The sequence below is a fragment of the Rhea pennata genome, chromosome 2, assembly GCF_028389875.1.
Source record: "Rhea pennata isolate bPtePen1 chromosome 2, bPtePen1.pri, whole genome shotgun sequence".
Classification (NCBI taxonomy): domain Eukaryota; kingdom Metazoa; phylum Chordata; class Aves; order Rheiformes; family Rheidae; genus Rhea; species Rhea pennata.
The window spans coordinates 28888019-28900076 of NC_084664.1; the positions used below are offsets into that span (position 1 = coordinate 28888019).

A 12058-nucleotide genomic window follows, 5' to 3' on the forward strand; every position below is an offset into this window, starting at 1 on the left:
AAGAATTTTGTTTGAGTTGACTGTTGCATTTTTCAGCAATTTATGGCTGTGGAAGTGGACTCAGAGACCTCAGTGGCCAGTGTAAGGGGAGCCTTTGGCTGGTGGGGAAGAGATAGTGACCTGCTAGTTTTAGAAAGCAGGGTGCTGTCAGGGAAATGATTTATGGTTTCCTGACAGAATAGCTCAAGGGCCAGATATTGGCCCAGGGATAGAGCCTTGATATCTCATAGTATTTAAACTTAAGCCTGAAATAATACAAAATAAACATAAAGAATTGAATGGATTAGAGACATTGGCTGACAAGACCTCAGTTGCAAGTGAAGACCACTGAGGTTTTGTAGACCAGCTCTTGGCGTTACTCTATCGTGACAGATTCATACTGTAATCTGTTACCAAAAGTAAAATTCAAGCAACCTGAAGATGGCAAAAGATTAGTGGAAGTATAAATCAATTGCTGTTGTAAAACAACCTGGCTTCCTTTGCAAGATGGAGCCATGCAAGCTGAAATTTGAAGCCACACAATTGGGAGAAAATACTATAGTTCCTGCAACGTGTTTCCAGGGCCTAAATCCAAGGAAGAAGTGAGTGAAAACTGAGAAAGTACATTCATTAATGGGCTATACATGTACAACTGTTCATAGTGTGGTGCTTGGCTGAAGAAAGTCATTTGATCAAACGTTGTTGTGCAGTTAAAACGTATATCGTGCGTCTATTTGGCATTAGTGTAACCAGTCTTGGAAAACTATCTAGTTCAACAGAGATTGTAAAATGTTGGAGAAGATTCAGGGAAGAACTGTAGGAATGAGTGAGGTACTGGAAAAAGTATATACCAAAATTTTGTAGGAGCTCAATGTGTTTAACTTAACAGTTGAAGAGTGATTTAATTCCAGTTAGTAAATAATTACAAAGGAAGTATTTTATAATGAGCTACTTAAGTGTAACAGACATGGAATACTAAACTGAAATAGCTAGAAAAGTGATGCCAGCTAAATTCATACTGCTTTGTTTTGGATCTATTTTATTTTTAGACTTATAATTTGGACTTTCTTCAGTAATAAAGCTAGTGTGGTACTGGGGCCAATTTGCAAAGGTGGATTTTAAAGCACTGGTATTTTTAAAATGAGATCATTTTACAAAGGATTTAGGAAGAATCAATTTATGGAAGTTGAAATGCCTTTATTGTGTAGATTTCCACATTGTGTAGGTAGGGAAGATAATTAGAATGATCTTATAGGCATTGCTAACTTAGGATTGTATTAGGCTTTTTAGATTTCAGCTGACTTTACAGAGGTATTTTTTTAACTACTTGAAACGTATTTGCATCAGTAAGAAGTAGCATGCTGTAATATTTTTAACTAGGGAATTAACACTTTTTTTTAGCTATCTGGAATAGTTCTTTGAAGATAACTTTGGTTTCTGAAAATGTTTGATTTACGTCACACTGGAGTGAAACATCCAGTAAAGTAGAGGTGGTAGAGTAGCTTTTTAGTTATTTGCATTTTTGTCACTTCTTCAGTAACTCTATAAATTTGGAGAGATGGCAAGAAACGAGAGTAGATGATGCCTTTTTGGAGTGCAGTCAATCACAGAAGTAATGTATCACTCAAGCAGGGCTAGTATAAAAATGTTGATCAAGAAGTAGGGCATGTCCTCAGTAAAGACCTTATTGGAGGTGAGTGAATATGCAAATAACATTGCTAATTCAATTGGCAACAAGAGGGGATAACAATCAGATCAAGCAGGAAAGAGAGATGGCCCCTTTTAAAGAAGAATTTTGAAGTTTTATCTTAGGTGTTTTAACAAATTCTGATTTCAGAATTGGCTACCTTGAGCTATAGCCCGGAAGCCCAGTTGCAGGGGAGCTGAAGACCTGGGAGATGGGAAGTTGAGTAAACCTTTCTTCCAGAATTAGAGGAAGAGCTTGTTAATGAAGAACAATTGTAGTTATGCCTGTAGAATAATGAGTTTTCTGTTTTTTGAGGTGTATCTGCATAGTGAAATGTGCGGTTAAACTTTGCTTTGCAGTGATTTGATTTGTACAGCTGTTCTTTGGGAAGTAGGGTTTGCTCAAAGCAACATATGTTTAGTAATGCCCGTGATAACCTGTTTCTTATCACCTTATTTTTACTTCTTGCTCTTCAAATAAGCTGTAAGTAAATACGTATCTAAATCCAGACTGCTCGGAATAGTGGTTGTGCTAGCTAATTCCAAGTGTCTGACTTTGGTTACTGAATTAGGAGATGAGATCTATGGCAATTCTGTGAGTTCCTTGTGGAAGGAGACTCTTCTCCAGTAAGGAGAGAGTTGGAAGAAATTGGATTCCCTATTAAAGTTTCATGCTAAATGTCTAAGTGGTACAATTACTCCATTCTAACTTCTATTTAGATAAGAATTTCTACTCCTGCCTATCTTTATGATGCACAGGATTCTCAGGGCAAACAGCTTTCCTTTCCATAAGATTGGTGATATCTTTGGGCATGTTGCATCACAAAGGAGGAATGTGTGAAAAAGAAAAAAAAGTTAAGGTGTTGCCTTAAGATACTAAACTTAAAACAGAGGAACAAATGCCTGACTCTGTTTTAGTGATTCCTTTGTATTCTAATTCATTGTTCCTCCTGCCAAAACCCTGAAAAACATTTAGTATTCCAATATCTCTTGCACTCTTTACTCTGAGAGTGACAGAGCACTAGAACAGGTTGTCCAAAAAGATTGTGGAGTCTCCTTCTCTGGAGATATTCAAGACCTGCCTGGACGTGATCCTGTGAGATGTGCTCCAGGTTAATCCTGCTTGAACAAAAGAGTTGGACTAGGTGATCTCTAGAGGTCCCTTCCAACCTCAACCACTCTGGATTAGTCACTGAAAAAATAGGAAGGGTCAGGTAGGTGCAGCCTTATTTTGATCTCTGAGAATGTGGAAAGAGAGTATCATAATAGAGACTTTCACCGCATGTTTTCATTTGGGATGGATGCATATTGTGTGTGTGTGCACGTGTGTTATGAACTGCTGCCTCATTCAAGGGGCTCTTGTTCTTGAAATGAAATTGGGTACAGTGGTAAATGTGAGTGTTGTCTATTCTAGTGGAAAATGCCAAGGAGCAAGGTTTGCCACCCTGACAGGTTAGGACCTGGGAGACCTGCTTCCCCTCTAGGGAGGGCTTTCTGTTTTTACTCTGTTCTGGAGGGGAATAAGTAAACTCTTGAAAAGATGGCTGGAGTAGGTATTTCAGCTCCTCTGCCACAGGAATGCAAAGGTAGCTTCGACCAGTCTGTACCCGATCTGGAAGGCAGACTTGTACATATGCCCCTGAGGGATTTTTCTTTCTCTAAGTTACAGAACAGTCTCTGCAATAGACTGTTGTATTTGTGCAGGGTGCAGTTTGGGCTTGGAAGGACGTGGATGCCTCAGCACTCCAAAAGGGAAGTGTTGTTCTTTCTCCAAATCAGACCATTTATAGTCTCCAGGTCTCTTTGGTGGCATTTTAACTGCTAGGCTGTTGAATATAGCACTGTAGCACAGTTTGATTTTGAAAATGGGAAATGACCATATCTACTAAATGAGATAATGTAATTACTAGACTGAACAACAGACTAGGCAGTCAGGAAAAAAACTTATTTGGAAATTCTGTGAATGCTTTGGTGTGGCACATCCCAGCAGTCTGAGGTCTTTGGTAGCTGCACAGGGTGCCCTGTGGCACAGCTGCTTGTGGAAATGCACTGTGGGAAACTGAAGTGCATAAACATTTATGTGCCTTCAGGTTTAGGGACTGTTGAATAGAGTTGTAAGAATCATAAATCATAGGTCATAAATGTCATACAAATATCTGGAGATAATGGATATCTTCAGGTGGGGCCTTCTGATCTACTGTGTGGTTTACATAAATGTTAAGAAACAACAGAAATGGAAAGAAGAATTTCACTTTTATGACTAAATCAATAGTACACGTTTTTGTGTCAGTTACTGTCACTCAAAATTTTGAAGTTTAACTTGCTACTGGAAAAGTGCCTGAAATTATCTGAGATACACTAAAGCCGAGTGACCTAGCAATTCTGAAGTTAACCACTATTACACAGTGATGAGGCAGTTGCATGTTATGTGCAATTACATGTAATATATGGTGGTGGAAACCTGTTCACCTTTATTGGTCATTAACGTAAGAAAGTTCTGTTGGACAATAGTGATTCTTTTAATGTAGATAAAAGGAGGATTGTTTTGCCAGTTACGCACATTTCCGTTAAAAGTTTTACTGTTGACTGCGCACGACTAGAATAAACTCTATGGCCTAAAATATACTAAAGAAAATGGACTGACACCAGATCAATGCGTTTAGGATTACGGTGCATCATAATAAATTCCCCACCTTACTTAAAGCTGCAAGTAAACCGTAGAAACTTCAAGGTGGCAGTTTTCATAAATTCCTGAGTGAGTTAAGTGCTTTACTCCATACTCTCACCATCAGATGAGATCCTGTTTTAAAGTCCCATCTCCCAAAAGGCTGAGGGAAATAAGACCATTTCGGTGATAATGTGGCGGGGAGGATAGTCACCTGAGAGACGGAAGCTCTGGGCACCAGCTCCTACTGTGAATTTTTGTCCAGCGCTCTGATTTCTCAGGAAGGTGACCAATTTCACTGCAAAGTACCAGGTTTTTTAGGCTGTACATTTGTGAGTGTTGCAGAAAACTACATGCTGGGACAGAGAGTTACTGAGCCTGCCTCTCTGGACATTTGGGTTTCAGGCCTTAGTTTTAGGAGTAATGCAGTATTTATACAAGCAAAACAGTATAGAGGAGAGAAGCCCAGCACAGACTACCCAGAAGGTGCTAATTTTGAGTTTTGTCAGGAGCTTCTTGTTCGTCCATGCTGGACTCCTGCTGCCTTTGCTTGATTTTCTGCTCATTGGGGTGAACTTGAGTTTGGATGAGATGATTCTTGAAAATTCACTAATGCTCCTAGAACCCTCTTCTCTCCAGGACTGTATCCTATAGGATTCTTCCAAGCAGGTCCCTGAAGAGGCCCTGAACTCCAGGGTTGTGATCCTGCTTTTTGCTTCCCCCCCCCGTCGCCTCTCAGGATCATGAACTCCTTCATCTCATGGTCACTGCAGCCAAGGCTGCCTCCACAGATACCCACCACAGCATCAACTATTAGCAACATCAACATGGGGCTGCCCACTAAGGCTGACCCATAAGCTGACTCATCCCTAGGCAGAGCTCCGTGCGTTCCCGCTGCACAGTCATGTAAGCTGTCCCACCACATCTCCGTGATCCCAATAAGATCATAGCTGTGCAACTGTGTGCAGACCTCCAGTTCCTCTAGTTTGTTCCCCAGGCTACATGCATGAGTGTACAGGCACTGCAGGGAGGCGCTCAGCTGTGCTGCTTTCCCAGAACAGGTTTGAGAGCTTCTCCTGTGATGCTGTTGTCTCAGCACTTCCTTATTTGTGTGAATACACTTGGGCCCTTCAGCCCTGTTTTGTTAATCCTGAGGTTTGTCTTGTCCACATCACCCTGCATGCTTTGCTTGCCAACCTTCTCCACCACTTTCTCACTTGATTGTGGGTTTTTGTCTCCCTCCCCTGTCATTCCTAGGCTAATGTGCTCCTCACCAAGTTGGCCGGCCTGTTGGTAGAGATGCTTTTACCCACTTGGTCAACTGGGTCCCATCTCTTCCTAGCAGTCCTTGATCGTTGAGGAGGATCAGCTAGCTTGGGTGCTTTGAAGGACAGAGCTCCCAGCCCTTTGTCCACAACTAGGGTACTGAATCTAGTTTGTAGATGCAGATCTGCAGGTGGGGTAGGAGCCACAAAGTCACCATAGTGCCAGAGTCAGGAAGAGCCACGAAGTGCTAGAAGTCACCATTTTCCAGTCTCTGCCACCATAACAGTCTCTGTTTCCCAAGCCCGTAACATGGATGCCACCTGCCCCTCCTTCAGTGTAGTTGGGAGATGCACTCTTGTAGCTGCAGGGGCTCAGAGAAGATCTGGTCAAGCCCCTTTTTGTCATTTGTGCTGCCACGTGGTCTGTGACCTCCTTCCACAGCTCCTTTGCTTTCTGGCGCAGCTTGTCCTACAGTACTCACCTCCCGAACAGCCTGTCTTCCCCCAGCCCGGTCTCCATGAGGGGCCCCGGGCTTCCCTGCAGCCCAGCCCTGCAGCACGGTGTCCTCCTGGGGCCAAGGCCTCTGAGGCTGCCAGGTGCCCTGCCGGTGGCCTGTCACCGCTCTTGCTGAGCAGATGTGCACCATCACCAGCAGAGTTTCCGTCCCTCTTCTGTGCGCCTCCTAGGCACGTCTTTTGGCCTCCCTTATGGATGGAAGATAGTTTCCTGGGGCTTGTTGCACGTTGAGGATTTGACCTGGTCTCCTGCAGCCTTAAGGAAGGCAACACCCCGTCACTGCTCCAGGCTGGCAGCAACCGGGGGGCAGGAACCGTCCAGGCTCCAAGTCACGGGCCTTTCATATGTGCTGGCGCTGCAACTGAAGCAACTTTAAAGTTGAGATTTTGTTTGTTTGTTTGTTTTTTCCTCGGGGCTGGTGTTGTGTATGTTGGACTAAGTCTTCCCTGCAGAAAGCAATGTGTTTTGTTTTGGCAGTCCTCCCCGTGGAGAGGACCTGGTTTTGTTTTGGCTGTGCTACAGAACACTAGGGCTTACTTTGGGGCCATAAAAGCATTTTCTTGTATCTTGAAACACTTTTCCTTTTTTTGTTTCGTTTTCTTTAAGATTACAGCCATCACAGAAAACAGTATTATGTACTTCAACATCAATTAAGCCCTCCATTAAATACTTCATGTGTTTCTGGATGGGGGGAAATGGCCCCAAAAAACTCAAAGACAAGCTGCACTGTTCATTATAGAGAGCCCTAGGACAGAGAGTGCAAAATGCTCCTCACAATCTCAAGTATGAAAACGAACCATTATGGATTTTTTACTCTTTTCCAATTTCCAGTTTAATGTTTGCTAACAGAATGGGCTGTTAAATCTTGGCGGTGGGCTGGGAGGCCCTTGAAGCAGCTACTGCAGCCTTTCTCCCTAAATGTCTGTATTTGCTTTTTAAGCTTATTGCCCATTTTTGTTATTTTGGCAAAGCTCCCACTGCTTATATTGCAAGCCGTGAGCTGGACATACGCTCTTTGAGGTCTCCCTAGCCTTTAAGGCACAGCAGTAATAAGTAGTGTAAGAGGTGAAGGTCGTGAAGCCAAGAGCTCTTTTACCTCCAAAGAGAACTGAAACGCTTCCTTTAAAAATGAAAGCAAAAGCCATTAAGTACTCAGCAGGGGAAGGAAGGGAGGGTTGAGGACAGACGGACTGAAAGTTTTGATCAATCAGGGCTTTTCATAATTGTGCTTTTCCCAAATGAAGCGCGGTAAAGCCAGTGAAAGTCTCGGAGCTCGCCGGGGCAGCGGTTCGGCCGCGAGCAGGGGCGGCCGCTTGCTCCCGGGGCTCTGCTAGCAGCTGCAGGGGCTGCAGCACCTCGGTGCCGCGTGGCTGCTGCTTCCCGGCCACTCCTGTGGGACTGAACCACCTGAAACTTTTTGTTTTACCAAGTTTTCAGCCAGCTCCGAGTCATTACAGGCTTTCTCTTTCACTTGGAAAGGGCCTGGTATGACAGCGTGGGGCCGATAGCGTGAGGGGAGTGGCCCAAGTTTGACTGGGGTTGGATGCTCACGTACCCGCACCCTGCGAAGGGGCCTGGGCTTGGCTGCAGCCCTGGCTGCCATCACCAAGGCCAGTGACGACCTCACCGAAAGCTGGCGATGCTCTAGGCCAGAAAAGTCCCGCCAGGGCCCGTCTCACTCTTCGAACCTCTGTCGCCTTCTGAAAAATCAAACCGAAGGGAACTAGCCCCCGCCGCGCTCAGGCCGTCGCCTTGTGCTGTCCTACTCCCATGCAGTGAACTCTGATACCTATGTGGGGATGATCAAGGAAAGAAGCGGCTAACAGCAAAGCAATCGGTTTAATGGCCTACGGCTTAATTTCTGTTTTTCATGTGCCACAGGTTTATTTTAAGGATGGTACTTGGAATAATAATGTCTCAGGTTTTGTTTTTTCCATTTCTGACCCCGCGCTGTTACATTCAGCAGGCTCATCTCCTGCAGCCAGCCATTCTCAGCCTGCCTAGGTGGAGACACGACTGATGATTTCATTGCATAGTGGTCTTTTTTTTTTTTTTTTTTTTTTTTTTTTTTTTTTTTTTCCCAGCCTGTTCGTGAAGCACATGGCTTCCAGCACTTGTCCCAGAGCCTTTCCTACTACTGTAACAGCTATGAGAGTCCCAAATAAAAGCAACATCCTACAGACTAGGTTTTCAGATTAGAGGAAAGACTTTTATTTAAAGAGAAGGCTGTCAGAATTCAGCTAACTCCCTTAACAACTTACATAGGTCTGCAGTCACTTCTTAAATCCCTTATCTGCTATTTTTCTTCTTGTGTATTCGTAACTCCACAAGGATTCCAAAAGCAACAACTAGCTCAAATATCCGGCTGGTAAAATCAGCCAGACCTTCACATCCAAGCCACAGCATGCTGGGTATTTTTTTTTCCCTTTTTATTTATTTATTTTTTTTTTTAATATAGCAGCCAAAACTGTGCACCTTTCCACTTCAGGTTAGTTAGGACATCAGGCCCAGCATGCTTTCAATACTATAGACCAGAGTTAGAGATGGTGCACCTGATGGAATTGTACGCAGCGCCCTGGCAGACGGCAACCTCATCCTCGTCGCTTCACGGTGGGCTTCCTGTGCAGACAGATACCTTGCATTACATAACGGGAACATTACAGAACATTACATGAGTTTATAATTAGCAAATGAGTGGAAAAGTCAATTTTCTGCTTAGGAGAACACTGTTAATTAATAAACACCTGGTTAATGTTCTGATTGACTACAAAGCCAGTCCACTTTGGAGGGCTGACGGTGACTGAGGTCAAAACTTGCTGAACCTGCGGGGCCTGTTTCACGATGGCACCCATGGTTACTGTCCAGCAAGAGAGCTGTAAGGCGATGAAGCCAGAGAGCAAACCCTTTACTGAAGGGCTGAGGCTTAGACTTCTTGATAGTATTTAGTTGTCAGAGGGACTAACTGGCGATAAAACTCTGTCCCTGTGTCCTTCAGTAGCTGCTGGGTGTCTGGAATATACATGCATGCGTGGGAATCAAAGCACAGCACTGGGTCCTTGCCTGTGTTATTAGGTTTGTTCACTGCTGGGCATCTTAATTAGGCTCTGTACTCTAAACAAATGCAAAAAGCAAGGATGGTAGGCCCAACAGTGAGAAGCAGCTCATTTGCACCCAGTTTGTCAATGCAGTGCTAGACTGTCTCAGCGTTTCTGCTTCTCAGTAGAGGCAAACCCTCTGCTATTTGGTTGTTGGCAAGCTTAGTGGTTGCTCTGCTTCCTGCCTTCCCATATGGTAGCTTATTTAAAAATAAGGCATTTATAAAGAGCATAAACTGTAAAAGCAGGCTAAACACTTGGGAGGTTATAGTAAACTCGAGATGTGCTAGTGTGCTTAGGCTGTAGTGAGGGCTTAGCTCGTACACCCATAGCTTTTAAAACTTTGCAATGGTGCAGTGTCCTTGGCTCACTGTGGTGGAAGCTCAGCTCCTAAAAGCAGTCCTTACCTATTTGCTGCTGGCCTGCAGTACAGTGAGGCCTCACTGGTTGTTGCAGGTCTGCCCCAGGGCAGAACAAAACAGATGAGCGCTGGGGGGAAGCAGCAGCTGCATACGGGAAAGCTGGTGAAGCGAGCTTGAGAAAGTGAGGTGGGACCTCAAAAGGGCAGCTGGGCCCTCACTTTCTCAATGTCTTGGTGTTACACTTTGAAATGGTCTTGAGAAAGTGCACTGAGAGAGGAAAGAAACAGCTGGTTCATTTTCCTTTGCCCTGGAGCTATTTCACCCCATGTTCTTGGGATGAAGCTCCTCCTGGCAACAAGCACGGACAGTACAGCCATGAACTAGACCTTAGTGGTGCTCATCCAATATCATCTCCCAGAACCTGCCAGAGGACCTGATGCTCAGCCCCAAGAAAAACCATTGTGCTACACACAGAGCCCATGTGTCCTCACATCCACCTCTGCACTCATGAGCTGCTCCACGCTCAGATCCTGGCACTATCACATTTTGTAGGCCTGCTGCTATTCCCATGCGGAGCAAACCTACTCAGGCAGCTGCTGTTGGTGCTGGCTGCCAGGTTACAGTGACCTCGTGGCCTTGGTGGTGCCAGCTTTCTGCCATGTGCAGCTGCTCACTCTCCAGGCTGGTGCACAGGGCCTCCCGCTCCTGCTGGTGCTCTGCTCGCACAGCTGGGCTGAGTCAGGGCTTTGCAAGGTGCAAGATGGACAGCGGAGGAAAAAGAGGGGGTGCCAGAGCTTCTTCATCCGCTCCTTAAAACACCTTGCTTCCTGCCAATTATTTGCTTAGTTTTAAGCTTGCAATGGGTTAGCTGCTCTGAGCACCCTCTGCACTGAGCCAGCCGCATTTACCTCACTTCAGACTGGCCTGTGCCACCACCGAAGGGCTTGACAGCTAAGGCACAGACTACCTGCAGCCACTGCTACATTAGCACCTATATCACAGTGCATAGGCGGCCTTCATACCCATATGCAAGGTGGACACTGGCTTTTGGGTCTGAAAATTATATCACCTGCCCCTATTCTTTAAAGGACACCCATTTGAAAAAAAAAGTGTTGGGGGGGGGGGCGGGGAGAAGGCAGGTGGCTGCTTTGGGCAAAGCAGGCTTACTTCTGAATTCATCGCTTTCAAGCCCAGTGCAAAACTGGATATGGAAATAGCAAAGGGAACACAGTGAGTCATATTCCACTACATTTGAAGTAAATCTTGATCACTTAAGAAGATTAAAAAAAAACAAAAACAAAAACAAAACAAAACAACAAAAAACAAAACAAAACAAAAAAAAAAAACCAAAAAACCCAGTTCTGGTCAGTTTTCTCCATGAGTGGTTCAATTCCCAAGGTGCACAATTCCCCTGAAGCAGCTGTTCTTAGATTTGTAGAAAGCCAGACTCACCAAAATCAATTACATCAACTTTAATAACCTTTATGATAAACATCAATTACCACTGTTTTTTTTCCTGCCATAGGGGTTCTGCAGCTGTTTTTATTCTAAAACAGTCCACTACAAAACAAGAATATGCATCTGGAAATCACACGTATGATCGTGCATGTGAAAGCAAGATGAATGTTAAGCTGTGCAAAACAATCAAGCTGTAATTTTACCAGAATGACTAACTAACTAACCTGTTGTCCCAGTTGCTGCTGCGTCTGTACGCATATCACAGAAAATCCTATAATGACAGCACACTGGCTTTGAGTTACTCTGCAGCCCAGATCATGCCATGACTTCACTATTTGCAGTGAACTATTACTATTTGTAACTTTGCAATTACGGTTTTTGCTGGAAAAACGCCTATCTGCTCTTGTTTAGACTTAAAAAAAATGTTCATGATCATAATGCATTGTACATAAGGCCTGCAACTGCTTCTCTTTAATATAAATGATTACATTTTAAATACCTCCGGATCATTTTTAATTTAAAAGTGTGAAAAGTTGCATAGGCTAAAACCTAAGAATTCAAAGCTAACTTTATTTTTAAAATCAGATATTAGAGGAAATTAATGCATAATATGAACTATTTGATATTGCAATTTGGATGGGGAAAAGAGGAAAAAACTGCAGTTGTGGCCTCATCTTTGCTACTAAAAATGCTAAAGTGAATTGTCCACAAGTGTTTCACTAACTATAGAGAAACATAATCTAGAGCAAGTGCAGTTACTACAGACTTGTTTACAGTTACAAGAATCTGTTTAATGATTTCAGTGGTGATCAGGTTGGGCAGAAATTGGCAGCAGACTGTCTGTTCCTTGTTCCCAACAGTTCTGGCAGCATAGATAATTACGGTTTGCGATGAAGATGATTTCATGCAAACTTCCTGTGTTATGAGTGTATACTAACACTTGTAAGTATAAAAGCAGCTAAGTGTAAATGTTAGTTATTTCCCTGTTTAATCTACTTTGTAGATGCATTATTTACTGCCAGATATTGCAG

At 43.8% G+C, this 12058-nt stretch overlaps 1 protein-coding gene across 1 annotated transcript in view; it reads right to left on the reverse strand.

Moving 5' to 3' along the window:
• Window positions 1–8320: 8320 nt before the first annotated feature.
• The window catches only part of ICA1 (islet cell autoantigen 1), a 73744-nt gene continuing 70006 nt past the window's right edge, over window positions 8321–12058 (reverse strand). Inside the window, exon 16 of the mRNA XM_062569177.1 lies at window positions 8321–8731. The gene's annotated coding sequence lies outside the window, so the exon portion shown is untranslated. The remainder of the gene's footprint in view (window positions 8732–12058) is intronic.